At 33.4% G+C, this 14564-nt stretch overlaps 1 pseudogene; it reads left to right on the plus strand.

Moving 5' to 3' along the window:
- Nucleotides 1-2883, plus strand: part of LOC149554599 (cyclin-dependent kinase F-1-like) — an 89005-nt pseudogene extending 86122 nt beyond the window's left edge.
- The last annotated feature ends 11681 nt before the right edge of the window (nucleotides 2884-14564 follow it).

Raw genomic sequence — 14564 nt, forward strand, 5'->3', positions numbered from 1 at the left:
AGAATACCTTTTTTTCTAATCTGTACTAATTTCTTTTGCATGATGCATATGAAGGAAATCAAAATGCTATATGGTGATGCACTCGAAGAAATCAAGATCTAATGATAGTTCTAATGTTATTGTACAAAAACAACAGTTTCTAGATGGGACATTATGCAAAGATACACCTACTATAACCCAAATGTAGATATCTTTATCTTTCAGAAAAGGAAGAGTCCAAAGATTTCGAGGGTAACCATAGGCATAATAAAGTGAACCCAAAAATAGAGAAACAAAAGGCCTTGGAAAGAAAAGAAAAAAGTCCTAACTTACTTTCGCAAAAATAGAGTTTAAATTAATTTGAAAATATTGCAAATTGAGAGCCTTCCATAACCATGTAAATTTTAATGAACAATATTTGTGTCTTAATGTAAACGTGATAAAATTTCAATATTTTTGGATCAATGATCTTACCAAATGAAAATATGGCATAGGCACTATTTCTTTGAGTAGCTGACAAACAATGAAATATGTCATAACCTACTAGACATATCCTGCAAAAAAGATGAGAATATTGATCAGATGTAGCAGTACACACCATTTCTTATTCTAATTGGCAAAATAGCCATTAGGGTATTGGGGAAAATTCATGTAGACAAGGGCATAAAGCAGAGGAAAACCAACACTGTGATAATGAATATTTTCAATCCATTAAAAAAAATTGTGCAAGTATTGATGGCATCAAATGTTATCATAAACACTTGTACATCTTTCCATGTATACAGTACAATGCTAAATATTTGTTTATTAATTTATTTGTAATAATCAAAGTTTAAAAATTAATTCTCCTCATTACTATTGGTCTCCTCAAGATTCAACCAATAAGAAGAGATACGATTAATTTTATTTATGTTTGGTCTAGGAGCACTTAGCACTTGGATCGACATTGAGGGTGTGGAGAAACTTTGTGGGTACCCAAGCTAGTTTCTTGATGCACTGTGATGTTTTAACACGTAGGTCATTTGTCAATAAGAGAAAAGATGTTGGGTATTATTGGATAGGCTTGTTATCTATATTTTTCTAACAGCTTGTACAGGAACCATATACTTGAATGTTGGTACATCCTATAATTCCATAATGGCCAGAGGATCTCATGTTTCCTTCATTTTTAGCTTTGTTACTTTCATGTCTATTGGAGGCTTCCCATCTTTAGTTGTCAATGAGAAAATATTGAAGAGCATTATGGGGTTGTGGATTTAGGGGTGGTAAATACTCTATTAGGGATGCCTTATTTTCTTATGATCTCATTCATATCAGTGATAATTTGTTATTACATGGTTGACTACATCTTGGGTTTAGTCACTATGTCACATATAATATATGAATATTCATTAGAGACAATATGAATACTTGATTCCAATGAAGAAATTTCAATATTAAAGATCCTATTTTAACAATAGTAGCAAACATACATACAACTAGCATTAAGACCTCTAGAAAAGGGAGTAAAAGAACACAAGTCTGATATAAGGCTTTGAGTCTAGTCACGTGAAAGATGCATAAAAATAACCCCTTACCCATGCCAAAGTGAGCATTCTAATGTAGAAATTAAGCTGAGGAATCCACCAGTGACACATGAACTCTTCAAAATGAGTCAAAATAGGTTGATTAGCCCTATCCACATCAGAATATTTCTGAAAGGCAATAAAAAATTCAGAACATACTGTGCTATAGAAAACTAGAGCATTTAATATTTAACAATTAGTTTCAAACTTCTTCATTCTACCCTCCTCTTCCCATAAACTTTAGTAAATTCAATCTAAATATCTTCACACAAGGTTTGGAGAGAGCGTGAAGATGAAGTTTTAGTATTGGGGTTTTTTCAATTGGATCTTTATTCTATTATAAAATCCACAAAGGAGAACGGGAAGGGAATTCTTGACAAAGAGGTTAAGACGTGGATGATTTAGGCCTTGCAAAGAGTGACTAGATACCATGCTAATTTTGTTGTCTATTGTAACCCAAAGCCTTCAAATCTATTAATTTTGGCTGATGGAATTCTCAAGGTTACTGATTTTGGGCAGTAAAGGATATTAGGGGAGCCTATTACAATTTTGATAATAGAGTATGAACATCCATATGATATGGTCGTGAATGCCTTGAGAGAAGGGAGATTGGATAATGGTGTTAATGCTAAAAATTTACCAAATGAAGGGGGGATGTAAGTTCAACCTTTACAACTGAATCAACTTCTAAAGGTTTTGCAGAGCCTACATGCTCAGATTTAGGGTGGAAAATGAAGGTATTGTTGATTCTAAACTCACTTGTAGTGTGGGAAATAGATGATACCAAGCCCTAGAATTGTTGTATGGAGCAACGATCTATGGTAAAAAAGTTGATTTATGGTCCTTAGGTTGTATCTTTGGAGAGCTGTTGATTTTGGAACCTCTATTTCCTGGCACTTCAAATGTTGATCAGCTTAGCAAACTGGTTAGAGTTCTTGGGAGTCCAACTGAGGAAAATTGGAAAGAATTTTCTAAACTTCCTGATTTTGGGAAGATTTATTTTCCTAGTAACAGTTCTCATTTAGGTTTGAAAAATCATGTTCCAAATTGTTTTGAGAGTGCCTTTTCTATCTTGAAAAGACTTGCTTTCTATGATCCTATTGCTCGGCTTAATACAGTAGAGGTTCTTGAAAATATATACTTCATTGAGAAGCCCATTCCTTCCAATGCACATGAATTGAAAGTTCCCCCACCTCAGAAAGCTGATGAAATTTTCTCAGAAGATGAATGGGAGAAAAGGAAGAATGATGAATTAGATTCAGATCTTGAAGGCATGGATGGTTTTAATGTTGTTCACTCAAGTACTAGTTTTTCAATCAATTTCGAAATTTTATCATAAGGGATTCTATTTTTCTTTAATAAGAAAACTAATGCTCGTGCCAAGTCATATTTAAAGGCATTTAGATTGGAGTTATCTAGTTTACACAAGAGGATATTGACTACTTCAATTGTATTAAGCAGAGATGTGCTTCAGAGAGAGATATTAAAAATTAATCCTTAATTTCCCTAATGAAAACACAGAATGTGGTTTGCAGTCTTTGAACAATGAAGAAAACATAGTCTTGAATCTGGCTACGATATCTCCTTTACAGTTAAATGAATCTCTACCCTTAGCCAAAAACAAAATACCACTAAAATCAGAGCCTAAATAAGAGATGGTGTAACAATATCTTCTACATTTCAGACAATAGTGTGTAATAGGCACACAAATCATGCAATGGAATACCCAAAAAATTGCATGAAATAAGCCTAAGTTAACATGATCATCCATATGTAAATTGATGTCAAAGACGGTGAAGAACACAAGAAAACTTTCAGATGGGAATTAAATACAAGTGGACTATGCATTCCACATTGCGTGCTTAAGAGATGCCTATTTTTAGAGCAATATCCGATTTATTCAATGTGGATTTGTGAACAAACTTAAAGATAGAGAAATTCTAAAGTGTGCACAAATCATTCTCCTTGGTAGAGTAGAATCAATTAATTCTTCGATAAAGTATCCTAGAAAAACACTCCATTCCATGAACCTCAAATTATGAGTCAACATATTCATGCTTCCCTTAATAGTGAAAAAGAGCGCAAAAATGAAGCATAGAGAAGATTACTCCAAACTTGAGTGCTGAAAACACCAGGCTCATGCATTCTATTTATAATAGCAATTGTAATAAATGTACAAAAATATCTAGACTATTGTTTTGTGTATTATTAATGAGAGAAAGTAGTTTAAAAATATGACTGCAAGTGGCTATGGACAGTTCTAGACATTATCTTGAAATTTCTTATTTGGATGACATGCTAAATGCTTGTTTTTGGAAACATCTCTGCTGACCATACTAATGGAAAACTAATTAATTTACTTTAACATCCCCCCTAAATTAATTACAATAGCTATACTAAATATCTACTATCTAAATATCCCCCCATAATCTACATATGATGTGTCCCAGCCTAAAGCCATGTTAGGTACCCATTTACAATCAGTTATCTCCTAAATAAAATGGTTGGAATTCACAAGAATGCCCACTGAATGACAACCATGAGACAATTATGTCACTACTCTTAAGCCCAAAAGATGTCAAATAGATACAAACTTGGCTTCACTTAAGGCCTTGGTGAATAAATCAGCAATCTGGTCCTCTGTCTTGCAATATTGAAGCTGAATCATCTATTGTAGGATGAGATGCCTAATATAATGATGATAGACCTCGATATGTTTGGTACGAGCATGAAACACTAGATTCGTAGACAATGAGATGGCACTTTGATTGTCAGAATGAAGTAGAGAAGGCCCTGCATGACATTGCTTAAGGACTGATAGGATAGCTCATAGCCAAGTGATTTATTTTGCTGCTTCATTTGCCATAGTATATTCAGCTTCTGACTTTTTATTGCACCAAGAAATGGAACCTGCACCAAGATAGACAACATAACTTGTAGTGGACTTACGATCATCTATGCATCTTACCCAATTAGAATCTAAATAGCCAATAAGGGAAATATCTCCATGAGATGAATAATAGATGCCCATTGTTAAAGTCCCTTTCACATATCTTAGTATTCTTTTAGCTACTATCCAATGTGGGACTTTAGGTGAACTCAAAAATCTAGAAACCACACTAACTGCAAAAGAAATATCAGGATGAGTGTGTGTCAAATATACAAGACTACCAACCAATTGCCTATATAAGGTAGGATCAAAATCTTCACCTTCCATGTCCTTGCTTAACTTTAATCCTAGAGCAATTGGAGTAGACACACTTTTACAATTTGTCATTTGAAACCTCTTCAATAAGTCTAGGGCATACTTAGTTTGAGAAAGATAAAAACCATCATCCTATTGCCATACTTGTATACCAAGAAAATAGTATAGAAAACCAAGATCTATCATCTCAAATGTATCTTGCGAGCTTAACTTTATGTTATTGATTTTATCCATGCTATGTCATGTGATAATAAGATCATCGACATAGAGCACAAGGATTATGATATCACCACCATCAAATTCCTTCACATACAAATTTGGATCATGAGGACTATTATGGAAGCCTTGAATTTAAAAATATTCATCAATTTTAGCATAACAAGCCCTTGGAGCCTATTTGAGACCATATAAAGACATCCTTAATTTGCAAACCAAATGTTCTTTCCCTTGAATTTTAAATCCTTGTGGCTGAGTCATATAAATATCTTCATCAATTTCACCATTCAAAAATACATTTTTAACATCCATTTGGTGTAGAGGCCACTTAAAATGAGCTGCTAATGCTATAATAGCTCTAACAGTATTAATCTTTGCTATTGGGGAAAAAGTTTCTGTGTAATCAATCCCTTCTTTTTGTGAATACCCTTTGGCCACTAGTCTTGCTTTATGTTTTTCAATACTCCCATCCGACTTGAACTTGGTCTTATAAACCCACTTATTGTTAACCACATTCTTACCTTTTGGCAACTCTACCAATTCCCAAGTGTTTTTCTTTATCAAGGAATCATACTCATTTTTCATAGCTTCTTCCCATTCATGTTTTCCTTTTGCCTCTTCATATGTTTGAGGATCATTAGTATTCATTATGGTGGTCATTAAAGCATAATTAATTTGATAAGTCCTTTGATAAATTTCTTGAATACTCTTGGTCTTTGGAGGAGGACTAGATTCTTCATCCATGTCAAAGGGTTCCTTAGAAATTTCACTAGTTTCAAAATCATTAGGATCTTCATGATTCTCAATGGCCACATGTGGAATAGGAGTGGATATTGGCATATCATCAATCCCCTCATTAAACTTGACATCCCTACTTGTAAACACATCTTCCACACTAGGACCATACAACCTATATCCTTTCCTTTGGTCATCATACCCCACAAAGATGCACTTAATGCTTTTTTTATCAAATTTCTTTTCCCTAATCTCATCTCATACATGGGCATAGGCTTCACATCCAAACACTCTAAAATACTTAACGTTAGGTTTTCTTCCACTCCAAGATTCTTTAGGAGTAATGTTTTGCAAAACATTTGTGGGAGATCTATTCAAAACATGAGATGTGGTATTAATAGCTTCAGCCCATAGAAACAAAGGAAGATTCTTAGATTGTAGCATACAACATGCCATTTCCATTAAAGTCATATTCTTCCTTTCAGAAATACAATTTTGTTGAGGAGTATATCTAATAGTCATCTCTCTTTTGATCCCATAAAGATGAAAATATCTAGAAGGAGCGGTACAAATATTTCAAGACTCTTCTAGACATGGCATTAAATGTTCAACTTCTGAGCACCTTGGACAGACATTATTCTAAGACCCTCCCTTAATTTATACCACTAATGGATCTATATGTAGGAGAAATTAAAACTTCAAATAGGATGGGTCCCGGCATTCAGCCTTCTTAGGTACCCATTTACAACATAAATTCTTTGTTCCACTTATCACTATCACTTTTTTTCTCTTGTCATTATACTTTTGGTTTTTAACAAGTTCACCCATAACCATTTGGAATTTTCCAAATAATACAATTTCCTTTTGCTTTAAGTTTTTCACCCAAGCAAGTGGTTTTGGATTACCACAAACCCTTCAAAGACTTGGTACAAATATCATCTCAATGATGGGGAGATTATCTCTAAGTTTTTCTCCTTTCCGAAATCTCACATTTTGTGGATGTTATTGGACAATGATTCTGATTTTCTCATACCATTTGTACTCTTTCTTAAGAATTTACACTTTGATGGATTCACACTTGAACATTTGTACTTAAATAAACCTTTGATCATACCTGCAATCTTTTGCCAACTTGGCCCATAGCTCCATCCAAAATCCATTTTAAAACATTTGTCCATACAAATATTTTTACACTTTCTATTCCAACACGTATTTTCACTATGACTCTTTAAACCACAAATATTACATGGATGTAGATCCCAACACGTATCTTTCATGTGCCCTTTCCTATTGCAATTTGAACATTGCATATATTTTTTACTTTGAACAAATATTTTTGAACCAATAACATCATTTATTTCATCTATTGTATATCCTAGCTGTTCATACTTTGGTCTTATTGTTGGTAGAATAGGTTCTATGATTCCTTGTTCATGTTTTCCCAATCTTTTACCTTTGTAACTCATTCTCTTCATGATATTCCAACCAACATTCTTATTAATAGAACTAGTATTATTTGTGAACACATTGTCCTTTTCTTTTTTACATTTATTATCATCTTTAAAATCATATTTATCAAGTGATGATTCCAAATCTTCCAAATCTTATGTACTACACTAAATATCACATGCTAATTTTGTCTCCAAGCATACATTCCTCAAAGTAAGTAATTGATTTAATTCATCTTTTAACAAGCAATTCTCTTGTTTTAGTCTCTTCATTTTGTCCTCTAATTCATCATTTATTTTCTTAATATCATTAAACATCATTAATTTTTGCTCTAATTCTCCATTTGCTTCTATATAAACATTAATCTGATTTAGAAAGTTACATCTTTCTGCACTTAGTTCATTTCTTAGCTTTGTCAATTGTCTTTGCAAAATATCATTTTCACATATTACTCTTGCATTTTCTTTCGTTACCTTCATTAATTCTTCTTCTAAATTATCGGTCTTCTCTTTTATAACTCTTCCAATTTTTCCCATTGAGATTAATCTCTCTCTCTCTCTCTCTCTCTCTCTCTCTCTCTCTCTCTCTCTCTAATTTTTTTACAATATCTCAAATCTTAAAAAATACATTTACCAAACACTTATTGTTTTATGTAATCATAACCTTTCAATCCAACCTAACCCTTAAACTACACACTTCTATTTGTGATTTTGATGATTGTGAAATATGCAATTCTTAACACCCTTTGTCAAAGTCAATAGTTCCCATCATTTATCACTCTTTCTAGCTAAAAATATTTAACATTTGTCGAAATCTGTCACTCCATTTTCATTTTACTCTTCATAAGTATGATATTGCAAATTTAGAATTAAACTTACCTTTTCTTTAGGTTTGATTAACTATCTACCTTCTCCTTGAGGCAACCTAAAAGCTTCTGCACTTTTACACACAAATTGTTTTGTACTCCTTCCAACTGATCAAATGCTTAACTATAGTCCTTGATGACAGCAAACTCCAAATTCAGTTTTCTTAGCAGAGTTGGCTTGATCTTCTCTAGAGGAGACGCCTCTTCATACTCAAAGCAGCAATAATTATTTTCTGCAGACCTTGCAATGATTTTTAACCATGGCTAAATCTTTTATAGCTTCTCTTTGTAAACAAAAGTGCCCAATTCCCTTATGTAGATGTCTCCATAGCTAGTGAGCAGCACTTTAAACTCTTCTTCATACCATGATAAAAACATAGAAGAATAGAAAGAAGAATAGCTTTAAATCAATTGAGAAATCGGAGTTTCTTACACACAAAAAATGAAGAATCTGTTTTTGCTTTGATACAATGAAAAAGAACACAGAAATGAAACATAGAGAAGATTACTCCAAACTTGAGCACTGAAAACACCAAGCTCATGCATTCTATTTATAACAACAATTGTAATAAATGTACAGAAATATCTAGACTGTTGTTTGGTGTATTATTAATGAGAGTAGTTAAAAAATATGATTGCAGGTGGTTATGGACGGTTCTGAACATTATCTTGAAACTTCTTATTTGAATGACATGTTAAATGCTTGTTTCTGAAAACATCTAGGCCGACTATATAATGAAAAAATAATTAATTTACTTTAACAAATAGTAACCCAATTTTTATCTGATGAAGTAGCAACCATTAAATATGCTCCATTTTTTGATGACTAGTCCTTTTCAATTAATAAAATTTACTAAGATTACAATTCACAAAAAAGGGCCGGGGGATGCAGGATCACCCCGCGAATGAGTTCAATCGGCCGAAGTTGGAGCAAACAACATGGCCGCAGCCAGCAACTATAAACTATTCATCAAAATATATATATATATATATATATATTAGAAACAACCTCATGCTACCAAGGCAGTACCAGCAGAGGGAGGAGGATCATCTTGATCAGGAAATCCCCATGCATCAGTGGGATTGTGAGGCGGACTAGGAATAGTCCAGCTATCAGCAGCATCCGCAGTTCCTTTCAATGACTTGACTCTACCAAAATGATTGTACGGAACAAAGAACAATGTTATCTTTCTTTATTGTAATCTCGTGAATTGAGAAAACAAGGAAGGATACACAAGACACTAAAAATTGATGGCCATAATAGCATGCAATTATTTTGGGGTAATGATGCTAGTGGCTGTAATGAATATGTTGGGGTGCTCCACATAACAACATATAGTGGGAGATGACAGAGGATGAGATCTATCAATTTTTTTATTGTATGCTTCTCACAAGATCTTCCATGTACGAGACAACCTCTGTAATATCGGCCTTCCTTTTTTATAAATTTGTTCATAAAATTTAAGAAGTTGGTCTGATTGGGGTTTATAGAATATATATGTGTGCATGGTATTTCATCTTTCATATATCTATCTGAAACCAATCAGTAGGTATTAGATTGGAATTATAGATGAAGGAAATCCAGTAAATATTAGACCCACCAGTGACTTTGAATCTTGAAAAATTTAACATAAGTTTGAAAAAGTATACAAATCTGCAGAAACTATTCGTCTATCTTTCTGTCATTAAAAATGCTATGAAGGTGTTTATTTTCTTGCATCGCTCAGATAACAAAATAAATCAGGAATGGTGCCCTAACCAATAGATGGTTGGGAGGGTGAGTGGATGCCCTAGTTACTTTTCCCATAGTCTAGTTTTATCCCTTCCACACCCTTGCCCAACTGTCGATTCCCAAGCAAGAGGTGAAGGATGGAGATGTTAATTTTAGGAGAATCAACTATATTCAATTGGGTGCTAGGGTTATCCCTTAAAATGGAATAGATTGGACTTCCCTGTAGGATACTAATATAGTGATAAAATTAGAACTTGAATTTCCCAAATATAGAATTGAAAGGCTACCCTTTTGGGGCATCAAGCTTAGAAAGAACCAAACCCTTGCATACTCCCTATCCCCGGCCATTCCATGGGAAAGTGGACGAGATATTTGATGGAAGAGTTCTACAGTATGCTCAACTCGAGCTTCTCAAACAATCATATGAAAAACAACTAAAAAGCTATACAACATTAATTGTATGATATACAATTAATAAAATGAGTGAGATCTACAAGGTATTTGAGTTCTCAGATCTGAATTTTTAACATGTTTACAACATAGATAAGAATCACTTTAAGGGTTCTTCAACAGTTTCAACGGGCTAATGCATAGATCAAAGCGTAAAATGAAAGAATCCTGCATATCTGTATAGTCAAGTATAGAACATCATGAATTGAGAAGTGTGGATGATGCAGTTGAGAACTGGAGCGGCAGTAGTTGCAGTTAAAGAAGCTGTAAACAATCAAGCACCATAACATAGGGAAACACATGCAGTTATATTTTATGTAAAGTGACTTTTGATATTGTCTTCATTTGAATTAATTGAAAAAAAGTTTAAATATAAAAATGTGTTATACACAAAATTGACATTTTGTCAAATTAGTGTCTTAAATACCACTATTGCATAGTAGTGAATTTTTTTCTGCATTGAAATGGCTAATTGTAAGGATTATATTTTATTTTAGATAGCACATTTGACTAAACCCTGTTTTAGAATAGCATTTCTATGTTTCATTTAATAAATAAAACAAAAATATTTACAGTTGAAAAATGTATAGTATTTAAAATATTGATAGACTGTAATTATACTTCATATATTCACCTTCTTGATAAACATCTTAAAGTTAGAAAAAATAAACTATGGATAACATTAAGCGTTGGTTTTATATTTCAGAGTCATGTCCAATATAATCAAACATTCTTCAAACTCACAACAGAACAAATAAATTGTGCCTGAAAATAGTACTTGTACTCGTAATTGTTAAATATATATATTTTTTTGCATTTTCTAATTTTCTTCTGTAATTATTATTTTTGTTATTTGACTATTTAATGTAACAACTATCTGTCCCATGGGTATGGCCTGCTTCACTCCAGCTACCAATCTTAACTAATTTTATTTCTATATTTCTGGAAATATAAAAAGTAGAGCTAGTGCTAACAGCTAGAGTACTGAAACACGCAGCACTCATGGGGCAGTATTGTTGCTACTCTAAACACCCAAATAACACAAATAATTAACTAAATAGGAAAATTAGAAGGACTTAAAATACACTTACAGCTACAAATACAAAGATTGTTCAAGACTGTTTATTTGTTGTGTAGCGAGCTTGGAGATTGTGTGATTGTGTTAGGCACTGTGGAATGCAACAGCAACAAGGTGAATATTGTGAGGTTATTATAATACAAATCTACCAATGCTCCAAACATCCAAATCTAATATTCTTCAACTGCAAACATCCTTGCTTTTCCACATAGTAACTGAAAACATAGGAATGCTATTTTAGAACAGAGCTTATTCAAATGCATTACCCAAAACAAAATAAAAGACTTATCAATGAACGTTGAGAGGAAGCTCTGTAAGTATTCATTCTTTTATAATGAAATTCAGGGCGAGAATACCATGTGCTGCATTGAAAAACCTTGTGTATTTACCGCTGCTGGTATTTAAGTTACAATGGATAAATCTCTTTATAACATTTAAAAATAGCGATAGATTTGAATTTGTATACGTAGTTTTATATCAAACATGCGGCCACTAGTTGAAAAAAAATGTATTTGTTAAATACAATAATTGGTATCGCGTGCTTCCCATTGGATTGAAATATAATAATTGGTATCGCGTGCTCCCCATTGGATTGAAATATAATAATAATATGTGTAATGATTATTATAGTATTGTAGAGTGTGGCAATTAAGGGAGGATCAAATTTTTTTAATTCGAAGGAATGAAAAATGCATAGAACATATTCTTAATTTCTTTTGATCTTTTAGAGGTTGAAATATCTTTAAATCATATTAAAATTAATTGTAATTGTACATAGAACTCAAGAACTAAAGATAATGGAGAAACAAAGACAATTACATTTTGTATTAATGTTTGTAGTTGAATGCAACTACATAATCGAAATTTTATAAAAGGACTTGTTAACTAAAACTAAAAATTGGACATTGTTTATCATTTCCCAATAAGAGTAATAATATTCTCCCCAAACCCAAATTGTCCAAAAAAATTAATCATAAATTATCTTCTCACCTTATCATTAACCTTTGAAATATCAAGTTTCATTGTCATACCTGGGTTCCCACTCCTCTCCATAGAGTGAAGGACCGAATCAGTAAGGGAAATCACAACATTCAATATTTGCCAACTAGGGACAAATCCATTTTGAGTAGTACTAATTTTCTTATCCAAAATAGGTGTCATTGTGTTCACAACCACCTTGGAGATGATCTTGTAGATGGTATTACAAAGACTTATGGATCTAAAATCCTCCAACTGACTTGGGTCTTTGATTTTTAGAAGAAAAATGAAGAAATTTTGGTTTATCTCTTTAAGAATTCTACTAGTTTTAACAAAGTCACTTGTTGCATGAACACGGTCATACTTAATGACCTTCCAGAACTCCTAGAAAAAACCTGGGGGAAATCCATCAAAGCCTAAGGCCTTGAAGGCTCCCATAGAGAAGACTGCCTTTCTAACTTTGTCTTTAGTCACATTGTTTCTTACAAGCTCTTGGTTAGTTTGTTTATCCACCACAAAGTGTATAATCTCCAATAAGTCACTCTATATTGATGAGTTAACCTTAGGTTGAGGGGGGTTGGAAATATCGGGTGGTCCATCTCCCAATTTCCTCGTCATCAATAAGCTCAACATTTTCATTATTAGCGAGCTTTCTAATCATGTTTTCTTTCTTTCTTTGAGGCCAACCTATGGAAGAAGGCTATATTTGTATCTACCTCCAAGAGCCACTAAATCCTAGATCTTTTTTTCCATGATACTTCCTCTCTTTTAATCACGTGATTCAATTTCTATCTCTAGCTTTGTTCCTCTTCATGAATAGTAATTGAAAGGTCTCCTCTTGCCAACCTCGCTTGAAATTCCTCAAGCTAACTTTCAATTTCCTTTTTCTTCTCAAAGATATTTCCAAAGAAGGTTTTATTTCAATAAATCACCTCTCTTATAATAATGTCAAGCTTCCTCATGCATTTGTTCTTGGCGAGATGAAGGCTCTCACAGGTTTTAATAAAAGAGAAGAGGGGAAAATCAAAGTAACCTTATAGGGATTACCATTGTTGCAGGTGGTCATTATTGTTGGCTTGTTTTTGCACGAGGGAGTAGACTACCCATGTTTTGGGGATTCCCTCTTGGAAATTAACGTTGAGTGCCTACAGGTTGTCCTCGAGCCCCACGCCCATCTACCCTATTAGTTTGTTTCCAGCAGGCATCCATGGAAGATAGGCATTTATTTTGGTAGGTATTTTTGAAATTTGAATGTTGAGAGGGAAAACAGAATATGACAAAAGGGAATATTTCTACATTCATTCATTGAATCAGTTTAGAGTTCAGCAGAGTAGAGCAGAGTAGAGAAGGAAGAAGAAGAAAGTGATCAACAGATCCAATCTATCCAGTTGCACATGTTTCCCCTGTTCACTCTGTAAGTTTATTATTGTTGGATTTGTCCTATTGAAGCAGTGATTGCTCCATGCACCATTGTGTGCAGCCATTAGAGCTGCAAGTTTGAAGTATTGAAGTTGTTTAAAGTTTTAGGGTTATTTTAAGTTTTTCTGGTTGAAGTCAAATGCTCTTAAATTTTGTAATATTTTTAATTTCGGTTGAATAGAAAGAAAGCAAGCATACTTGAATCCATTGATTCTTCTTCTATTCATTACATTTGACAAGTTTGTTTGAAAACTTCATACTTTGCCTCTCTGGTTAAAATGGCAAAAATATTAAGTATATGAAACAGAACACTTGGCATCCTCTTCTGTCATGTATCACTTTCTAGTGATTGCCGAGTATTGCCTTTGAATGCTGAGCTTACTCAGCTTCCTCTTGTGTCAAGCTAACTAGGCACCTACTACCTGTCACTCAGCACCTTCAAGTGCTGAGCAAACTGTCACTCGACACCTTCATGTGCCGAGAAAGTTGTTTTAGGTTTTAGAGTTGTGAGTTTTAATTGAATTTTTTTTATATTTCTCATATGGTATTAGAGCTTTGAGGCCCCACATCCACAATGAGTTAGGACATTTTATTTTCTTGGGATATTTGACATGCTAGTAGATACAGTAGATACAAGAAAGATATGGTAGCAGCCACCATCCTTTAATGGGTAAAATTATGATATATGGGAAAAGAAGATGAAGACCATAATGGTTGCAAATGATTTGTGGGACTTTATTATAAATGGGTTCAATGATGCGATAGACCCAGCTTAGTATGATGCCCTCACAAATGCACAAAAGACTCATTTGAAAGAGTCAAGGAAAAAGGATGCAAAGGCATTAAGTCTTATTGAAGCAGCAATGACAGAGATAGTATTTTCAAAGATTGTA

Source organism: Cupressus sempervirens, chromosome 5 (genome assembly GCF_028749045.1).
Source record: "Cupressus sempervirens isolate cs-2001-9-10 chromosome 5, ASM2874904v1, whole genome shotgun sequence".
NCBI lineage: Eukaryota > Viridiplantae > Streptophyta > Pinopsida > Cupressales > Cupressaceae > Cupressus > Cupressus sempervirens.